Genomic DNA, 19,805 nt, shown 5'->3' with positions numbered 1-19,805 from the left:
CTAAAATGTCCTATCAAGCGATGAAGGGCAACAGGTTTAACCATAGATATTTTCAAGGTTTTGGAGTGCACATAGAGGGGTGATTTGGATTAATGTTACCCTCATGCAATTAATGGATGCCTCAAAAGCACATTGGGATGTCCACCTGCGATGTCAGCAGGATGCATCCCCAACCATATAGTATGTACTGGTTGGTGCTTGTCTGAACCAACCCAATATGTTGTATGTCCATGTTTATGTTTTTGTGTGAATGTCTGTACATGTGTTCATTGTAAAAGTGAAGTTGTACAGGTCTTCTCAAACACAGGGCACATACAAGAAGTGTGCTATTATTCATATGTTACATTCACTACATGTACAACTGCATATGTATAGATCTGTACATGCATACAATTTTATACATTGTCCACACATTCAACATAATGTGAATAGGGTTACTATATCCAGTCACTTTGATTGCCTCTTCTTTTAGAGGTTACAGGATTTGCCAGCATCTTTATTATTGCTATATTTTCATTCTTGCGTATAATACTGGCTTATTTACAATATTTAGCTGCTAAAAATATTATGAAACAGTAGCTGGAAGTTAATTTATTGCTAGGTCAGTGAACTCTGGGTACCATCTTGTGTAAGGGAGGAGGAGGAGGAAAAAGACATGTGAATTGCTCAGTGTATAGAATGGATGTAGATATAATGCTTCTTGAGAACAAGTGCGGATCTGAAATGAGGGGTTGCTTCCTGCTCTTGTACTATACAACTGTTTAGCCATCCTTGCTAAAACAAGCCAGCTGTTTAGCCAGCCTTGATTATTTCCCTTACGATCATGTCCCCAGAACACGTGGCCACTGACTTGAATGTAGAATCAAAATTCAGCTCTGCCAAGTGATTTAAGTATCTTCCTCATTCTTGACTGCAATTTCTCATTTGAAAAATGGGTGTAACAGTAGTGACTTAATGGACCATTGTGTGAGCAAACAAGGATAACATAAGAACATAAGAACAGCCCTGCTGGATCAGGCCCACGGCCCATCTAGTCCAGCATCCTGTTTCACACAGTGGCCCACCAGATGCCGCTGGAAGCCACAGACAGGAGTTGAGGGCGTGCCCTCTCTCCTGCCATTACTCCCCTGCAACTGGTACTCAGAGGCACCCTGCCCTTGAGGCTGGAGGTGGCCCACAGCCCTCCGACTAGTAGCCATTGATAGACCTCTCCTCCATGAAGCCATCCAAACCCCTCTTAAAGCCATCCAGGTTGTTGGCTGTCACCACATCCTGTGGCAGAGAGTTCCACAAGTGGATCACGCGTTGTGTGAAGAAGTACTTCTGTTTGTTGGTCCTAGACTTCCTGGCAATCAATTTCATGGAGTGACCCCTGGTTCTAGTGTTGTGTGAGAGGGAAAAGAATCTCTCTCTTTCCACTTTCTCCATGCCATGCATGATTTTATAGACCTCTATCATGTCTCCCCGCAGTCGTCTTTTTTCTAAACTAAAAAGCCCCAGGTGTTGTAGTCTTGCCTCATAAGAAAGGTGCTCTAGGCCCCTGATCATCTTGGTTGCCCTCTTCTGTACCTTCTCCAGTTCAACAATGTCCTTTTTAAGATGTGGTGACCAGAATTGTACGCAGTACTCCAAGTGTGGTCGCACCATAGTTTTGTATAAGGGCATTATAATGTTAGCCGTTTTATTTTCAATCCCCTTTCTAATGATAAAGGATAAAGGTTTATGGTGCTTTAGTGATAGTGAGTGATGAGTAACTAGCAAATTACCCATTCACATGGTGAATGGGAATGTTGAGGGTATACCGTATGATATCCCTATAGCTGTCCAGAGACTTTGCAGAGTCATACTGTTCCTTTTACAGAGAAACTCCTCTCTACTGAAATCTGTTTTGGTTTTCTTTTTTGCCTGCTTTTGATACAAAAATGGAGTGCATATGTATGAGTATGCTTCCTCACACAACTGAACCGCTTTGAGCAGGGGCATAACTATAATAGAGCAAGGGGAGACAGTTGTCTGGGGGCCCACTGCCTTGGCCCCCCCCCGAGGCAAGTCACATGACTGTCTCCCCCAGCCGCGCACCCACCCGGGCTTCCTTCAGTTGTATTCATCCTCCGAAACTGATGTGAGTGTTAAGACCTGCAGCTACCAGAACAGCATGTCTTTCTCTAGTACCATTACATGACCTGCATCATCCACAATTTACAAAACCTTTTAAAAAATGAGCTGAACTTTAGTGAGGGGGCGGCATTTTAAAATCTTGTCTCTGGGCCCACTCCAACCTTGCTACGCCCCTGGCTTTGAGCACTTTTGTTGAAAAGCATTATATAAATATTTGTTGTAGTAGTAGCTGGCAGGCAGCAATTTGCAGCCTGGTGAGCTGTTAAATATTCAGTTTTATTATTATTATTTATGAAGTGACAGTTGCCACAAATTTGTACAAAAATTCAAACTAAAAAACCCCCTCTTTGCAGGCTTACTGTATAAGTAAATTGGTTCTGCTTACAAACTGGTCCTCAGTGAACAAAAGAGTGGGCAGACTGTGTGGAAAGTAACTATTTGAGTGGTAATTTATTTGCATAGGCCCAAGATAACACTCAAGTTTTACCCATAGTGGGGACAGGCTTGTGAGCCCAGTATTAATTAGTACGTCCCACCAACATTCTGAGGCCATGTGTGCACTCGCTCTGAATTCGTGAGAAGCCCTATTCACACATTATGCTCAACACACACACTGTGTACTTGTGTACACACCTACAGAGCTGTCTGCATGTAAGTTATTCATACATTGCAGTCAACACATGTTCAGTAGTATTCTTCCTAGCTGTACCCAGCATTTGGGAAGGTGTTCACTTTTAACTTTCACTTTCAGCATTCACACAAAAACGTGTACATGTGCACAGATATTTGTACGCATAGACAACAATGTTTGGATAGGGCTAGAGGCTCACACAGTCACTCATCATGTGCATAGTTTACATATCAGGGCAGTGTGTGAACTTATATGCTAAATGGTCACTACAATTCCATGCATGTTTACTTAGAAGCAAGTCCTATTGTGTTTAATGGGTCTTACTCCCTAGTAAGTGTGTTTAGGATTGCAACCTAAGAATTCTGTTGTAATTGTGGTTCATGTTCCACAGGGCCTAATTAGAAAGGTTCTACTGAGTAGTCTAGAATAACTAATCTAGTGCAGTCAGCTTCCTTGTCCAAAGAATGGTATCAGATAAAGTTCCCCCTCTCTCTATCTGAGTCACTTATGAAGTTGCTGCTTTCATGTGGTTGCTTCCCATGCTGCACTGGTAATTTTGAACCCGGGAGATCATGTGGCAGGGGCTAGCAAAAGAAATAATTCTGCCATAGGAAGTAATAGCTTTCTAGGTTACCAGAATAGTGTAGGAAATCCTCTATAGCAAGCAGCAACCAAATACTTGTGTGAAAGAAGAACTGGACCTCTGAAATGAAGCATGTGTAAGGGTACTTCAGACTATGTACATGTGTGATCAGGTGTAGGGTGCTTCAGACTCTGAGCTCCTTGCTGGAAGGATGGAATATGTTTATTTATTATTATTTTATTTTATTTTCTTATTTTATTTTCACATTTATGTATCTTGTTCTTTCTCCAAGGAGCTCAGAGTGGTGCACATGGTTATGCTTATCCCACAACAAACCTGTGAGGTAGGCTAGACCAAGATAAATGACTGGTCCAGAGTCACTCAGTGAGTTTGATGGCTGAGAGGGAATTTGAGCTCAGGACCTAGTTCAACACTCTAAGTACTACACCATGCTGGCTTCAGTGAAATAATGTCAATGAAATAATTGATAGTCTTAGCAAAGGGTCCTTGCCTCCTTCCAGCAATCTTCCTAGTCATAGTATCAGTGAGAATGCGCAGGGAGTAGGAACAGGTGGAATTAATTGGCTCTATGCCTTCCAACTACCTGACGTAAACTGGGAGGGGCAGTTGTGACATTTTTTGTCCCCTGCCCACTTGTCATATAACAGATCAAAACAAATAAATAACCATACTCAGCATTTATTTAGGAACCTTTGAATACCGTATTTTACGGACTATAAGACGCTACAGGCTATAAGACGCACCTTAAATTTTCATCCAGTTTTTGAGTTTTTGAGCTTTCCTTCTCCTCTCCCCTCCAAGCCCTCCCACCGAGCCCCTCCTGCCAGCAGCAGCGAGCCCACGTTGGTGATCCACGGTGGCGGCGGCTGCTGCTAGTTGTTGCTCGGGACCTCCTTCACCTTGTGCCTCCGGCGGCTCCTGCGGGCTGGCGCTTGCCTGCGCGGGCTCGTGCCGCCCCTTTCCAGGCTTGGCTGCAAAAGGCTTTAAGAAGCCTTTTGCAGCCAAGCAGGGAAAGGGGCGGCAGGGTGGTATCCTGCCTCCCGATTTTGGAAAGGAGCCCAGCGGAAAAGGGACAGCAGGGACCTCCCTGCCGCCCCCTTCCCCACTGGGCTCCTTTTAGAAATTGGGCAGCAGGATACCTCCCTGCCGCCCTTTCCCTGCTTGGCTGCAAAAGGCTTCTAGAAAGGGGCGCCCTGGAAAAGGGCTGCAAAAGGCTTCTGGAAAGGGGCGGCAGGGAGGTATCCTGCCACCCGATTTCTAAAAGGAGCCCAGCGGGGAAGGGGGCGGCAGGGAAGTATCCTTCCCCCCCCCCCCCCGATTTGAACAGGAGAAAGGGGCGGCAGAGAGGTATCCTGCCACCCGATTTGTAAAGGAAATACGGCGCCGGAGTGGGGAAAGTGCGGGAGGGGTAAGTAAACTCTCCCCCGCCCTTAATGGAACCCCCCACCCCAATCCTTCTGAACCCTTCCTCCTCCTCCCCCTCTCTTTCCCGAAAAGCCCTAAACTTTGAACTTCTCCCTGGCCAATCGGAGTATAAGATGCACCTGAATTTGGGGGGATATTTTTCAAGGAAAAAAGTGCGTCTTATACTCTGTAAAATACGGTAGTCAAATTATTTCACATCTATTATCTCAGTAATCTTTATAACAACCCTGTAAGGTAGGCCAGAATTATCTTCATAATTGAGACTGGAGAAAGCTAAGAGAGAGTAACTTGCCTACTGCTACTCACTGAGCTCTTAACTAAGGAGACACCCTTGTCTGACAGACAGAATACCTGTGCATGACCCTGTGCCAGCTCTCATGCTGAAAGGGTGGAAGCTAATCAAAAGTTCATCCCTCTACTCTGTTGTAAGGTACCATTTTATAAGAGGCAATATCTGTTACTCTAAGGATAATGACCGACATCCATACTAGCAAAGTGTGTACGTAGCAATGCTGTGCATGCTCTACAGGAAAGGGTTGGCTTTTGTCTCTCTCCCCCCCGCTCTTTAGCTGGTTCTGACTCCTGAAAATATGTGCTCAAGGGTCGCACAGTCTTCAGGGTAATATTTTCAGGAGTCACAGAGAAAGGGAGATCGATTGAAATTGTCCCTCCTACATAGCTTGGGCTGTGTGTTTGCTGCACATATGCTTTGTTAATCTGGATGTCGGCCACTATGTGTATAATATTTACTCTGTCAAGTAAAAGAGCATGCCTACAAATACTTAATCCATGTAAATCTGGTATTGTTTCTATATAATTATTTTCCTATACGCTTTAAGGCAGTTCCCTCCTGCCCTGATGTGCTCAGAGTCACATATATTGCTTTCCTGCAAACAAAATATCTTAAGGTGGTGCGCTTCAATATCTGATTCTGCATCCATGCTTTCAAGCACTAGATAACCCACATCAGATAGTTAAATCTTTTTGCTTGTTTCCCGGAAATACTTCCTTCTACTTAAGACAATATGGCACCCTGAGCAAAAATACCAGTATTATCTATTGTAAAGATACGGAGCACAATCCAGTCAAATTTCAGTACTCATAATTCTAAGGGGCAAGATTTAAATATGTGCTTGTGGGCTAAACTAGATATGGAAATGTGTTGTTAAAAAGAGTGCTTCTAGCTAGAAGCATCTCCCCCATCCCCCACCCCAAACAAAAAAACAGTCAAAGGGGGACCTAATTCTACAGGAAACTCCCCCTGTAAGATCAGGTGCATAGCTGGGGAGTGCTCCTGGACCCAAAGCTCTCCCTGGTTTCGCAGGTTGAGGCGGTGGCCAGGGGCACTTTTTATCAGCTTTGGCTGATACATCAGCTACATCCATTTCTAGAGGTGAATGACCTTAAAACAGTGGTACATATGCTGGTAACCCCCAGGCTTGACTACTGTAATGTGCTCTGTGTGGGGCTGTCTTTGTACATAGTCTGGAAACTACAATTGATACAGAATGCGGCAGCCAGATTGGTCTCTGGGACAACACAAAGGGACCACATAACATCGGTTCTAAAAGAACTGCACTGGCTGCCGATGTGTTTCTGGGTGAAATACAAAGTCCTGGTTATTACCTGTGAAGCCCTTAACAGCTTGGGACCAGGCTATTTGAGAGAGCGCCTCCTTTGTCATAATCCCTGCTGCCTGTTATGATCTTCTGGAGAGGTCCAGTTACATTTGCCACCGGCTCGTTTGGTGGCGACCCAGGACCAGCCTTTCTCTGTGGCTGCCCCAGGGCTTTGGAATAAGTTTCCTGCCAAAATAAGAGCATCTCCTTCTCTGTTTGTTTTCAGGAAGAACCTCAAGACCCTCCTATTATCTCAGGCTTTTAATTAGCATTAATTTTAATAATTTTAAAAACTTGTTTTAATAATTTTATTATATTGTTTTTATTGTCATGTATCTTAACGTGTGACTTTTAAACATTTTAAATTTTGTACACTGCCTAGAGATATGCATATTAGGCGGTATAAAAATATGATAGATAAATAAATAAATAAATAAATAAATAAATAAAATAATTCTGATTGAGACTTGGGGAGATTAACTTTTTCCGCTCATGCAATTTTCCCTTCAGAAATTGCCCCCAGGTTGCTATTTGCTCTCAAGCATCCATTGTGGGGCTGGGTGAGGTAGATTTCCAGAGCGGAAATGGTGCAAGTGGAAAGAGTGAGTCTCCTGCTCACTGGAAGCCATCAGGATTGGGCCCTGTGGCTGTTTCTTTTGTAAAAAGAAAGAAAGAAAAGGAAAAGGTGCTTTCTGTTGGAAGCATGCCTTTTAGCAGCATGCTCCCACACATATATAGTTTGGCCCTAATTACTTTATTGAAATCAGCCAATTAACTTTGGCTGTATGATGTCCATATATGATGCCAATTGAGTGCTTATTTTTTCAGCTCTTCCATAGTCTTTGGCTGGTACTTTAAGCTCAGTGACGTATGTGGGTGAAGTGTTTAGATGGCATGCTTTACCCCTTTGTTCCTGTCCACATTCACCAATGTAATTATACAGCAATAAAATATAATTAAAATCATTTTGCTTAGCTGATTACTAGAAGGACAAGTCTCTAACTAGCTTCTGGCCATCAAACAGAGGGTATAATCTGCTGTGAAGCAGACTGTGTAAGCCCTCTCGAGATTTTTAGTGGGAATAGCACAAGGACATGGTAGTACTTCCTGGGCCTAGGATTTGTAGTGATATTTTTAGCCCTGAAACAGAGATGCATTGTAGACAGACATCTAGTACAAACACCCTAAGCCACCATACAACATCGTCTTATTAGCTAAAGTGCATTCCATGCAGTTATATATGTTTTTACCAGCATAATGATGACAGCAATGACTGCGCAATACAAATACATGAATAAACTTGAATTCTTATAGAGCAAGAAAGCACTGAAAATGTTTGTGCTGAAGATGGAAGATGCCAAATCGGCTGAGAGGAGGAGAAGAAATTGATGCAGCCATAAACATTGTTTTATCAGAGAGCAGTGTAACTTTTTAAAACAGATAATGGAATAATTCAGTCAATTTGTTGTGTCTTAATATATGTGATGCCAATATTATTTTACTCACAAGTAAAGCCTCACAAGTAAAGGAAGTAATGGGATTTACTTTGTAGTAAATATGTTTAGGATTGCAGCATTATTTTCATAGATAAAGAAACTAATGTGAAGAATGGTTAGGGGTTTAAACTACTTGTTTAAAAAGAAGCACCAGCACTTACTGTAAATCTGCCTGGAAAATATCACAATTATCATAATTATAGAATTCACATCCTTTTTTCACATTATAATGACTTGATTCAAACAGCATGCTCTGAACATTGTCTATTTCAGCTAAACTAAATATTCCTTGCTTATAGATTAAAAAAAATAAAATTTAAAAATTCCTTACCTTGTAAATGATCGTTGTCTCAATAAACCTTTTATTCTGTTTCAATTCCTAATAATAAAAATATAGATAATTTTTTGAGACTCGGGAAGCTTTCTCAACAGGATCTTAGAAGTAAAGCTCAGTCAGTATCCTGTATGGCTTATTATTGACGTTAACTGGGAACTTCCACTGAGAAATCCCCCACTTGAGAACTTCCTTGTATGCAGCTGCAGACAGCCAATCATTATGAAACGTGCTCTCTATAAATCTGAATTTGAAGTGAAAACTAGTTGTAAACGTTCTGTAGCTGTTCTTAATCGTGTAAACAGTTCCATGCACTTCAGTTAAGGTCACTCACCAAGGCTACACAGACAGTAGTGCACATTATGAGTGAAGTAATGGAGTGATTTCGCAGTTGGCTACAGAAGAAGCACTTTTGACAAGTACATGCAACTGACAAAATATGTGCAACATACAACCTGCCCCAAATAGTCAGATAATTATTCCATATTAAGGGAAAATGCATGTTAAATTTTCATACATGCAAGTTCATTCCTGTGAATTTTATATTATGGGATACCCACCTCACTTTCCTGATGCAAGAATTAGAATGAAAATGAGCTGGTGCTGCTTTTCCTACATTCTGAAGTGGGGCCCTAATGCATATGTGAACATACATCATCTGTTTTACTGACATGAGTTTATTGAGAAACACACAGTAAATAAGCATGGATACATATTCTGAATCACTTGAGGTTTCTGTAATAGATGTTCTGCTCTGAACCTTTCCAGGTTTTGTTCAGTTTTTAGGGCAAGAAATGTGCAGTTGTTGCTCAGTTGCCACACATGATCCAGTGTTTTCCATCAAGGAAATTCTTATAATGATTGTTCCTAGCACTTAAAGGTAAAGTGTGCCATGAAGTCGATTTCGACTCCTGGCGCCCACAGAGCCCTGTGGTTTTCTTTGGTAGAATACAGGAGGGGTTTACCATTGCCTCCTCCCGCGCAGTATGAGATGATACCTTTCAGCATCTTCCTATATCGCTGCTGCCCGATATAGTACCAGTGGATATTTGAACCAGCACTCAGGTCACGGTATATTGTTGCTGGGGAAATAAAGTGCCCCTATTCTGGCTAATGGGAGCCCTTGGGTTTGGAGCCCTCTCTAGAATGTGGTTTCCTGAGCGTGACAGGCACCTACAGGACAGTGCCTGTGACACTGCTGATGATAAGCAACATGACTTTCTCCTATGCTGAGGGCACTCATATGGGAGCCAAAATGGACTAGTCTCTAGGCAAAGGGTAGGAAGCCTGCTTCTCAGATTGACTCTCTACATACAGCAGAGATGGCCCACTAGTAGCACACATGCTGGACCTGACCCTTGAGAAATTGTATTTGACCACTATGAACACTATCAAATTTTAATCAAAGAGTTTTATTCACAAAGGGGAAATGTTCTCAAAAGATGCAAGAGAGATTGTATACTTTAAGGCTGCTTAAATTTTAATTTGCATAGGCCTGAATACATAACTGCTAACTTTTATTAAGGATTTCGGTATCCGACAAATATATTGGTTTATGCAGCTAAACAGACTTCCGGCCCCTGGCCCATTGTCTGACAATCAGAGTGCCCCCAGGAACACAGAGGAAGTATGAACACAGAAATCTTCATACTTAGCCTTGAGATAATAGCTGGAGTTGCAGCAAAGGGAAAAATGACATAAGCTGCCTCCAGTTGAGATGTAAATTTCCATTTCAGTGCAAATGTCATAGGAACATAGGAAACTGCCATATACTGAGTCACACCATTGGTCTATCTAGCTCAGTATTGTCTTCACAGACTGGCAGCGGCTTCTCCAAGGTTGCAGGCAGGAATCTCTCTCAGCCCTATCTTGGAGAAGCCAGGGAGGGAACTTGGAACCTTCTGCTCTTCCCAGAGCGGCTCCATCCCCTGAGTGGGAATATCTTGCAGTGCTCACACATCAAGTCTCCCATTCAGATGCAACCAGGGCAGACCCTGCTTAGCTATGGGGACAAGTCATGCTTGCTACCACAAGACCAGCTCTCCTCCCTGGTCCTCCACAGGTCCTCTGTGTAGGACGCATATATTGTAGAAGCATATTTTAGCTATGCTTTTTAAAAACGACAAGGAGAAACAGTAATGTGATCTTTTCGTTCTTTCATCCTTTCGTTCGTTCTTTCTTTCTGACAGATGGACAGCCTCAAACACACACACAAGGCTCTCACCATGAGAGATAACTACAAGTCACACTTCATGCATTACACATTACTGCACTCTGTACTTCCCTATTTCATGATAATATATGAGTCAGCTCTGAGGTCATCTCTGCCTGTGAATTTCATGTGCTTTGAAGTCAGTGCTTTAGTGCAAACCTGGTACTACAGGAATGTCTTCCTTGAAAGTGAACATACAATGTGTCATTAGAGAACCTTACACCAGCCCTGCATTTGGGTGCTGCTCCCTTTCATGATTGCCAGGCTGCACTGTGTTTTTCATGGGGACATCAAAAGCCAAACTACAACTATTCGTAGCATGCTCAGTCTCATCCACACCAAGCTGATTGGATCCTTCGGGGAGCAGGACTGAGGGGGCAGGAGTTGGTCATTTCTGCTCTTCAGCTTCTAGATCGGAGGTAGGCAACATGCAGCTCCCATCACCCCTAGCTGTAATAAACAGTGGCTGGGGGTAATGGGAATTGTAGTTCAGCAACATCTGGAGAGTCATACGTTGCCTACCCTAGTTCTGGCTGGCTGAGCACCGACACCTTCATCAGGGCAAGCATTGTAGTCCTGATCATGCTGTTGCTTACATGCACAGAATTACTTAACAGGAAATGTTCTTTCACATGGTTGGGGGAACCAACCATTTCTTTAAAAAAACAAAACCCCTTTGTTCCAGTAGTGGGTAACTAATGCCTGTGTGCATACATGTGTCTATGTATACACACATAGGAGAGGAGAGCTGGTCTTGTGGTAGCAAGCATGAATTGTCCCCTTAGCTAAACAGGGTCCACCCTGCTGCATATGAATGGGAGACTTGATGTGTGAGCACTCCATCCCTTAGGGCAGGGTTTCTCAACGTGTGGGTCCCCAGATGTTATTGGACTTCAACTCCCATAATCCCCAGCCCCAGTGGCCTTTGGTTGGGAATTATGGGAGTTGAAGTCAAATTACATCTGGGGACCCACACGTTGAGAATCCCTGCCTTAGGGGATGGAGCTGCTATGGGAAGAGCATCAGAAGGTTCCAAGTTCCCTCCTTGGCATCTCCAAGATAGGGCTGAGAGAGATTCCTGCCAGCAACCTTGGAGAAGCTGCTGCCAGTCTGTGAAGACAATACTGAGCTAGATGGACCTATACTCAGTATATGGCAGCTTCCTATGTTCCTATGTATACTCAGAGCTGGTATGCATGTGCAATGTACATACCTTGATTTCTCTACATTTCATTAATGTACAGCTGGGTCTGGTTCATATGTTCGCCTGCCCCCACCCCATGCCGTCATCCACAGGAGCATGCAGGGCTGATAGTGGACTTACAACCTAGTAGGTTATGTGTGAGTGTGCCAACTGTAGTCATAGTCTTTATTTCAGTCTTTGACCAGCACAACCAACTGTGGGAACTTGCACTTCCACATGGAAGCTGAACACATGGCCTCTGCCGTATGTGTGATTGTGCCTGCTCTTAAAAGGGCAGTAATTATGATGAAAATGGTGAGGACCCCAAGTACAACTCCCTCCTAAGGGTGTTTGTTTATGCAGTTAGCACCATTGTGCAATTCTTTCTGGATTGTAAGCCCATTGATGGCCCCTTGTGTGATATTTGACAGCTGCCAAACATATGACCCAGGTCTTGATGAATGTGAATGAAAGCTGAATGTGTGGAGGGAGTCCACTCAAAAGTATCGTGTTGTGAGGTAGTATTTCCCCCCCTTTTTTAATCCACCCTTCTTCCAAGGAAGTTACGGTGATGCACATGGTCACCTCCCCATTTGATCCTCACAGCAGCCCAATGAGGTAGGCTAAGCTGAGAGAGAGAGTAATTGAACCAAGGTTATTTGGTGAGTTTCATGGCTGAGCAGAGATCTGAACCTGTGTCTCCCAAGTCCCAGTCTACCACTCTAACCACTCCACCAAACTGGCTCTCTGTGGTGACCGGTCTGTGATGATGTATGCATGCATCATCTCTTGATGTTAAAGTCATCAAGGGATAAACATGCATGTGTGAAGGAGATCTCACTAGCAGTGGAAGCTCTCCATGGGGCAGGCGGGCAGCCCAAAATTAGAAAAAGACTAAATAGACAAGAGTGTGTGTGCACACACATATGTAGAAGCAGGGACTGTAATTCAAAACAAAGCCCATCTTTCACATTATTTTCTTGAACAAAGCTGTGGCGAAAGCTCTTGAAGACCACCTGATTGTAACTCCTAAATCCAACAGTTCAGATATATAATATCTGAATTTCTTAGACATTTTCGGTGGCATTTCAAAGTCAGAAAAGACCCCTGCTCTTTATATTGCTGCATATAGAACAAGTCCTCTGTTCGAATTGTTTAAACATAAAAAATCTGTTTCTTCAAGATTTTTGAGTGGTGGCTGCTTTTTTCTGTCTATTTGATTGCAACCGGATCATCAGGCTTACTGGCAATTGTTTGAATTGGCAGGCAGCCCAACACTGTAATTCTTTTGAGGATTTAGGGTCTGAAAAATAATACCGTTTGGCTCTTTAGTGGTATTACTCCAGGATATGGTAGTTTTTTCTACCCCATCTGCAGTGATTCTGTAATGTAAAGGTAGACTCATTAAAATGGTTAGGCCTTCCTTCCTAATTCTAACATGATCTCTGTCAAAAGTGGCCGCTTGGGGATGCCTTCTGGGTACCATGAAAGCATGCAGAAGAGAACATTCTTTTTCATTACTTTCCCCTACATCTCCCCTTCTTCTGTAGAAGCCCAAGCACTAGCATATTCCGAAAGCAATGAGTGTATCCAAAATGAAGAATTCCTCTCCCTTTTCAATATATTTTTCCACAGTGGGAGCTTAAATGGCATTTGCCTTTCCTGGAACTATAGTGCAAATGGAAAATCTATGCTAGAATCTTTGTTAGATTTTAAAATTATTCTCCTTGGTTTCCTATTTCATTGACATCCAGATACTCAGATTATGCAAGAGAAGCTTTTAGCATCATGTGTGAAACCTCTTTAACCTCATGGTGGACATGAGGGCGTGAGAAAATCACCTCTTTTTTGCTGCCTCCAAAATAACTGCTCTTTTTAGTAGCTGGTTTTGATTTTGGGCATGGTATGGAGCTACCATAGATAACATGCTCTTAAATAAGTCAGTGGTTTATCTTTTATTTTTAACAGAAGAATTAAATAAATAAAACATTGTTTCTTTTGCTTGCTCCCTAGCTGTGAGAGGATATGAACAAGTTTATGTGGTATTTCGGCTGTCTTCCAGTTCAGTGGTAAAGTCTAGCTTCAGCTGAGCGGTTCTATTCAATCCCCTTTCTTAAAGTCCAACTATCAGATCCCTCCTATTCCTTTTAATATTTCCTCTTTACAACTTTCTGTCAAAATGTGTCCACTGAAGGAAATTTCTCACCTCAGAAAGCACCCAGCCATCTGTGCTGGGAAATCATCACTGTCCCTTCGGAACTTTTCTGGTCTTTCAGTCTGGTGACCTCCACAGTTTTCTTCTTCAGGTTTTCCTTCTTACACCTCACTAGCTCTTCCTAACCATCCTCAGGCGACAGTAACCTCTAACTGATCGTCTAACCCCGACTGTCATCCTCCCATCTTTCTAACAGTAACCTCATCAGCCCAGTTGGAGCCAACCCCATAGTTAATCTTAGCAACAGTTAGAAGTAACAGTTAGAAGTAACCAACTAAAACAGATTCTCCACACAGGGCTGATTTAAAGCAGATGATTCAAACCACGGCAATTTTGAGTCCAGTTCCAGAGAGTCCAGTCTCTCAGAGCTGCAATAAAACCAACAAACAAATGAATCTTTGAATGATCCAGCCCCATTGCTTGAAGGCCAGGGTGGGAGTACAGCTGCATATCTTGGCACACAGATCGGTCATGTGTCCATATATGGGCACAAGTTTCCACTTGTGTCTATTGTATTGCAAGGTTGGAGAGCTCTGCTAGACCTTGTCACCTGCCTCAGATGGGGGTGGGTGGAGAAAGCAACATCTTGTTAGAGCAGGTAGGAAGTTCATGATATTTGGGTTCAAACAGAAGATGGTGGTGGTGGCAGGATCAGCCATTTTGATGTCTGAGGAAGGAGAACAAGGGGAGAGCACAGGGAACTGGAAATGTTCAGGGTAAAGTCTGGCAATGGGGATGAGAAAGATAAAAATGGCAACTTGATTTCCATTAGCAAAGGAGCCCCATCACATGTTCTGATTGGCAGAATTTTCAAATCAATCTCTCATTGGCTACAATGGTGACTTTCTCCAGCTACTTAAATCTGCCAACTTTCTTTTTTGTGGTGATGCAAATTACCTCTGCACATGTGCAGAGGTCATTAATGGCCTCCACACATGTGCAGAGGCCCACACCATTATGTGCAGTGGCCATGTGCATGCCAGCATCATGCGAGGGCAGCTGTGGGAGAGCACTGCTGGCATGTACAAATAGCTGTGAGGAGCACCGCCAATTCAGGAAGTGGTGGTGAGTGGCAGAAGAGCAGGTAAGCACCTGCTCTCCTCCATTTTAAAGGTGCCAAGGATGTATTTCAAATCATGTTACGAATCACAATTCGTGCACATCTCTAGCTTTCACGAGGACAATACATCTCCAAAGTCTATAAATAAAATAGCCCAGTTCTGTAAGGATCACTTACATCCCCTGTTTTACTACAATACTCATCTCCTTATAAGATTTTTTTTTTAAAAAAGGGGAACAAGGTTACTCTTCTAATCCAAAGTAATTTTCACTATTTCTCCAAGATCTCTCTTAGTAATCAACTTACACATCTTTCTTCTGTGAGATATTAAGCCCTTACTATAAACATTAAAAGTTTATAGAGCCACTAGTGTATAGTGGACTTATCCTTCAGAAGCTTAAAATTCAAACTCCTTGCAAAGGGTCTACAAGTCAGTGAAGTCAACTACCTATATCTTCTTTTATCTATACTTTAAAGCCCTTACAGCTGTTTCTTATATAGTAGATTACGATATGTCCTCCCTCCAAAAGTTTGTTTTTTAATGGAGCCTTGCTCTTATACCCTCTAAAAGGGGAAGGTACTATTAAAACCTTATATTATGCTATCGTGTAGAAATCCAAGAAATATCTAATCACCATTATTCAAAATTACAATATTAAAACAGTTTATATCATTACAAAAATTAAAAATAATAATATATATTTAAAAGGATCATAAATTACAAAATTATCTCAAACTACAACACACATCAACGTAATAATCACCAAATATACAATCCCTGTTATTGAAGATGATTTACAACCATACATATAATGTAACCAAATAATTGTTCACAGTTACAATGGCAAGGAAATCAGAATTATTGAAGTTAATTAATCTGAACATTTCTACATTGCTGCCATCCAATCAGTCTCTTCATTTAGGCCAAAAGGCATGACCAAAAGACATATCCAATACACCTCTCCCTACTGTAATTTCTTAGAGAGGTTGTTTTCAGAGGGTCAGACTTTCTCTATACAGTACAACATTTCAGTTCTTTTTCACTATGACTATATTCCTTAAAATTGTAGGGGAAGAATGACAGTTCAGTCCCCAAATAGCAAGGAAAACCAGTTTGGTGAGAAAACAGCAAAACAAGAGGTTTTGAGACAGTTCTTTAGTATTGAAGAACTACTAGGATTTATTTAAAGAAAACCTTACACACAAATGTGAACAAGCCTGCAGCTTAATTTCAGCGGTAGCTCTTGGCTGAAGAGAGACCAAAACAAACAGCTATCACTGGAGAGACAAAATGGAGACTAACCCTGGAAGTACAAAGAGGGGAGGAGTCCAGCACTTTTATCCATGATCCTAACCTCCCCCCACCCCAGTGGTCACTATGAGGCATTGCAGCTGAGAGCTGATGCTGCCAGGGTCCTAGCTCCAACAAAAATGACAACCAGGGGTGCCTGAACTTTTCCTTTCCTGATACATTTTTAATGTATCTTAATCATTCTATACATATCTTAATCATTCTAGTTGTTATTCCAAAAGTTTGCATGGACATTGGATAAGGCATATAAACCCCTTGCTGTTGCAAGTAAAAAAAATCATGAATCCTATAAAGCCTGTCATTCCTAGGGTTCTGAAACTTATCTAATTCCATACAATTTGAACAGACATTACACCTGTCACATGGGTATTGTCCCTTGGGTCTGGATCCATCAATAGTACTACTTATCTCCAGGGTTTTATCTTTTCTCACTTTACTGTGCACGAATATATATTTCAAATTGTAAGCACATATATAAGTAAACAATTGAATATCTTTACATCCTGGGACTCTTGTAGCCCTTGAGAATAGAGGAATGGAGCTTCTGTGCCTGAAGAGGACTCCAGCCCACTTCCTGATCATCTACTTCCTGGGGGCTACAAGGCGGCAAACAAGGATTGTATAGGGGCCGCCTGAGTCTGTAACAATCACAAGGAGTAGATTGTGCCCAATATTTATTCTGTTAATGGAGATAGAAAACTTAAGGAAGATTTTACTACAGTAGCTATGAATGCAAAAGTCCCGGTGGAGTCTTGCTGTTTTATTTTGCACTACTTGTGGCATGATTATTTCCTATTACTATTATTTACGTTTTCTTATAATCTTGTGATTAGTTGTGATTATGTTACTTTGCATGAATTACTGTTTACTTATTTTAGCCTCCATGATCTTTGAGCTTCAGTGGTGAATAATTCCCTCATTGTGCTTGTCACCTGTAAGGCACAGGGACTTCCTGCTAGATTCCTGGCAAGAATAGGGATCAGTATAGATGGCAAAAAGAATGAATGAAGCACAAAGCAATGAGCAATTTGCTACCTATTTATTACGATACCTTTCCTGCTTCCCTTTCTGGTGTAATCCAAGCATGGGGAAGATACCATCTGGACAAGCCCTTGGTAAAAAGAAAATTGCACGCGTACACACACACACACAGAGAGTTTGGCTGGCACAAGTTCAATCTCTTTTACTCACCAGCTGCTAAGTCATTTTCATATATCTTGCTGCTTCTTCCAAGTGAAAACACACCTGTTCTTCCTATGCTGTACCCATTTTCTGTTGGCTGCTTAGGCAAGCAAGAGATGCGAGACGTTTTTACTTGCAGCACACAGAATGGAGTAATAATCTGACAATTTCTGATTCTATTACATTTTAAATGAGCTAAGAATTGGGAAATGTAGATTATGGGAGATACGGTCCTGGTCCATGTTGAAGCAGCTGGCGCAATGTTCCCCACATTGGTGGAACTAATGGCAAACTGGGTTTGTTGCTCCATGAAGAGGGAGGCCAAAAGAGACCACATAAGATGATGTGCAGCTCCAAGCAGCCCACTGTTGGACAGCTGGCATGGTGCTGCAAGAGGAATGTGGCAGCAAACCATGCCCTTCTGGTTACCCCCATGTATGCTGTCCTCCTGCAACCCTAGATCTCTGTTGGGAACTTTGATTATACTGTCAACTTCACAAAGATCACGAAAAGACTGGACATTTTTATCTTCCTTTCCTTCCTTGACGGCTGGATCAATTGAGAATATTCTTTAACAGATAATAAAGGATTTAACTGATGAACTTGATATTGGGAGTTTTAAAAATTCCTTAGGGTTTACAGACATTTGTTTGTTTGTTTGTTTGTTTAAATTTATTTTATTTTATTTAACCTATTTTTATACTGCCCAAAACTTACGTCTCTGGGAAGTTTACAACAAAATATAAACAGAAAGTAAAACATTGCTTAAAACAAAAACAAAAAGTTTAAAACATTACAACAATTTTAAAATTTTAAAATAATATTTTAAAACAGCATTAAAACCATTAAAACAATATTAATTATAAGCCTGGGTGAACAGATGCATCTTTAAAGACTTTTTAAAAGTTGTCAGAGATGGGGAGGCTCTTATTTCACTAGGGAGCACATTCCAAAGCCTCGGGGCAGCAGTGGAGAAGGCCCGTCCCTGATTGGCCACCAGACGAGCCGGTGGCAAATGCAGACAGACTTCTCCAGATGATCTCAGTGGGCAGTGGGGTTCATGACGAAGAATACGTTATCTTAAATACACAGGGCCCAAGCTGTTTAGGGCTTTGTAGGTTATAACCAACACCTTGTATTTTGCCTGGAAACATATCGGCAGCCAGTGTAGCTCCTTCAATACAGGAGTTATATGGTCTCTCTGAGATGACCCAGAGACCAACCAGGCTGCCACATTCTAGACCAACTGTAGTTTCCAGACTACATACAAGGGCAGCCCCACATAGAGCGCATTGCAGTAATCCAGTCTGGAGGTTACCAGCAGATGTACCACTGTTTTGAGGTCATTCATCTCAAGAAACGGATGCAGCTGGCGTATCAGCCGAAGCTGATAGAAGGTACTTCTGGCCACCACCTCAACCTGGGAGACCAGGGAGAGGCTTGGATCCAGAAGCATCCCTAGACTTCATACCTGTTTCTTCTGGGGAAATGTGACCCCATCCAGAACAGGCAGATCAAAATGGTCTTTCGAGTTCTGACCCCGCACAATGAGTACCTCCGTTTTATCTGGATTCAGTCTCAGTTTGTTATCCCTCATCCAGCCCATCACCGACTCCAGGCAGGCATTTAGGGAGGTTATGCCCTCTCCTGATGATGCAGACATGTAGATTTGGGTGTCATCAGCATATTGATAGCACCCTGCACCAAATCTGATGATCTCTCCCAGAGGTTTCATGAAGATGTTAAACAACATCGGAGACAATATGGAGCCCTGAGGCACGCCATACAAAAGTTCAGATTTTGAAGAACAGCAGTCTCCAAGGGATACCATCTTGAACCTGCCCAAGAAGTAGGAGCGGAACCACTGCAAAGCAGTGCCTCCCACTCCCAACCCCCTCAGATGCTCCAGAAGGATACTATGGTCGATAGTATCAAAAGCTGCTGAGAGATCCAAAAGGACCAACAGAGTCACACTTCCTCTGTCCATTTCCAATTGGAGATCATCCATCAGGCCGACCAAGGCAGTCTCCATCCCATAGCCAGCCTGAAAGCTAGTTTGAAATGGGTCGAGATAATTAGTTTCCTCCAAGACTGTCTGGAGCTGGGAGGCCACCACCCTCTCAATTACCTTGCTCAGCCACGGAAGGTTGGAGATAGGCCCATAGTTGCTAAACTCTGAGGGATCCAAGGTAGGCTTCTTCAGAAGTGGTCTAATAATTACTTCCTTAAGACAAGGAGGCATCCCACCTTGCCTCAGAGATGCATTTATAAACTCTACCAGGCCTTCTACAACAACTCCCCTGTCAGATAATATAAGCCATGTCGGGCAAAGTTCAAGAGAACAGGTGGTAGGCCACACCGCTCCAATCAGCTTGTCCACATCCTCAGGAGTCACAAACTGGAACTGATACAAC

At 42.4% G+C, this 19,805-nt stretch overlaps 1 protein-coding gene across 4 annotated transcripts in view; it reads right to left on the bottom strand.

Moving 5' to 3' along the window:
- The window catches only part of TANK (TRAF family member associated NFKB activator), a 96,978-nt gene that overhangs the window by 64,461 nt on the left and 12,712 nt on the right, over positions 1 to 19,805 (bottom strand). For 2 of the 4 annotated variants that reach the window (XM_053278381.1, XM_053278427.1), the window contains exon 2: positions 8,225 to 8,272. The gene's annotated coding sequence lies outside the window, so the exon portion shown is untranslated. Of the gene's footprint in view, positions 1 to 8,224; positions 8,273 to 13,828; positions 14,036 to 19,805 lie in introns of those variants that run through there. The other 2 variants (XM_053278445.1, XM_053278391.1) reach the window with 2 other exon arrangements.

Source organism: Hemicordylus capensis, chromosome 1, assembly GCF_027244095.1.
Source record: "Hemicordylus capensis ecotype Gifberg chromosome 1, rHemCap1.1.pri, whole genome shotgun sequence".
NCBI lineage: Eukaryota > Metazoa > Chordata > Lepidosauria > Squamata > Cordylidae > Hemicordylus > Hemicordylus capensis.
The sequence above is the reverse complement of the archived record's forward strand: the minus strand, read 5'-3'. Positions and strand labels throughout refer to the sequence as shown.